General features: G+C 47.9%; 1 pseudogene; it reads right to left on the minus strand.

The window, feature by feature from the left end:
- LOC122734026 lies at positions 1-665 on the minus strand (annotated as a pseudogene).
- Positions 666-1,731: the final 1,066 nt, after the last annotated feature.

A 1,731-nucleotide genomic window follows, 5' to 3' on the forward strand; every position in this document is an offset into this window, starting at 1 on the left:
TTAGATGGGGGGCAGCAGCTTCTCAATGAATTCCTTCACAGCTGCCATCTCCTGTAGAGGTGAAAGTTGGTCAGGGTGGGTCCCAGAGGACGGAGGGGAGAGGGATGGAGCATTGGGGGGGGGGGGAGAGCGGCTTCCTCATCACTGACCTGGGGACAAGGGCTATGTATGATACCTGGGTAGGTCTTGAACTGGACCTTGGCCGGAGGGACGACAGACTTGAGGTTCTCGGAGGTGAGGGCTCTGAAGCACAAGGGCACCATTGGGTCCAGCTCCCCACGGCACTGCAGGATGGCCATGTCCCGGGCTGTGCCGTTGGCTGCCTGAGGGAAGGCCCGATGCAGGGGGCCTGACAGCTGAGGGCCACGATGCCAGCCAGGGGCTGTGTGGGCAGGTGAGAGCTGTGTAGAGCTGTGTAGAGAGACAGGGCTCCACCCTGGGAGAAGCCCCCCAAGATGATTCGATTGGCTGGAATCCCGTTCTTCACCTCATGCTCAATCAGGGCCTGGATGCTCTCTGCTGCTTTCTTGATCCCAGTTTCATCTTCCAGGGCATCGGGACTCAAGGCCCATCAGGTCAAACCAGGAAGTCATCACCATCTTCACGTTCAGTGTGACTAGGATGCGAAGGAAGTGCTTAGTAAATACTTTTCTCATTTCCTTCATTCATGGGATGCAGTACAGAGGGACAGGAACAGTACAGAGGTGGTGGTTTGGGGGCTTTTAACCAATCAAGCACCTCTACCAAATTACCCCTGGAAAAAGCTAAAGTCAGTGTCTATTTCTTTAATCATAAAGTATTTTATAATTTTCTAGTTTCATGTAGAGATAGTTTTCAGCATTTGTTTTTATAAGATCTCTAGTTCCAAATTTTTCTCCCTCCCTTCCTTCCCTCCCCCCTCCCCAAGACAGCAAGTAATCTGATCTAGGTTATATATGTACAATCACATTCAACATATTTCTGCATTAGTCATGCTGTGAAAGAAGAAAAAAACAAAAGGGAAAAATCTCAAAAAAAGAAAAACAAAAAATGTAGAAACGGTATGGTTCAATCTGCAACCAGATTTCACAGTTCTTTTTTCTGGATGTGAAGAACATTTTCCATTATGAGTCCTTTGGAATTATCTTGGATCATTGCATTGCTGAGAAGAGAGTTAAATCTAGCACACTTGATCATCACACAATGTTGTTCATTGAAGTCAATGTCTAAATCAAAATGAAAATGCAAGCACAATTACAAGTTAAAAAATATAGTTGCCACGGCAACCCTCTCCATGACTCTTGTGTGGATTATTGGAATAGTCCCTGGTAATTTTCCTTCAGGATGTGCTTTGATTACTTGAGCAGATCTGTTAACTGTTTCAGACAGAGGTGGCAATTAGCTTCCAAATACAACTGAGGGACAGACAAGATTCAGCATGTGTCAAACTAGTCAATACATCACCACCCTCTTGTACAACATCTCCCCATGGTCCCAGATGGAGGCAGACCCCTGCCCTGAACCCCAAAGCCTTGGAAAGAACAGGCCCCCCAAGCCACCAGACCTGCTTCTAGCCTAGCCCCCACAGACATCCTGAAGGGGAGAAATCACTGGAAAGACAGAGCCCACCTTCGTCATAACTACCAGCAGTACCTGCTGACCACCTGGCACCAATACACAAAACCACACAAGAGTCCTTGGAGTGACAGCATTCTCCAGAAGAGCCAACCTGCTGCCAGCCCATCTCTCCCA

This window comes from Dromiciops gliroides, chromosome X (genome assembly GCF_019393635.1).
Source record: "Dromiciops gliroides isolate mDroGli1 chromosome X, mDroGli1.pri, whole genome shotgun sequence".
In the NCBI taxonomy this organism is placed as follows: domain Eukaryota; kingdom Metazoa; phylum Chordata; class Mammalia; order Microbiotheria; family Microbiotheriidae; genus Dromiciops; species Dromiciops gliroides.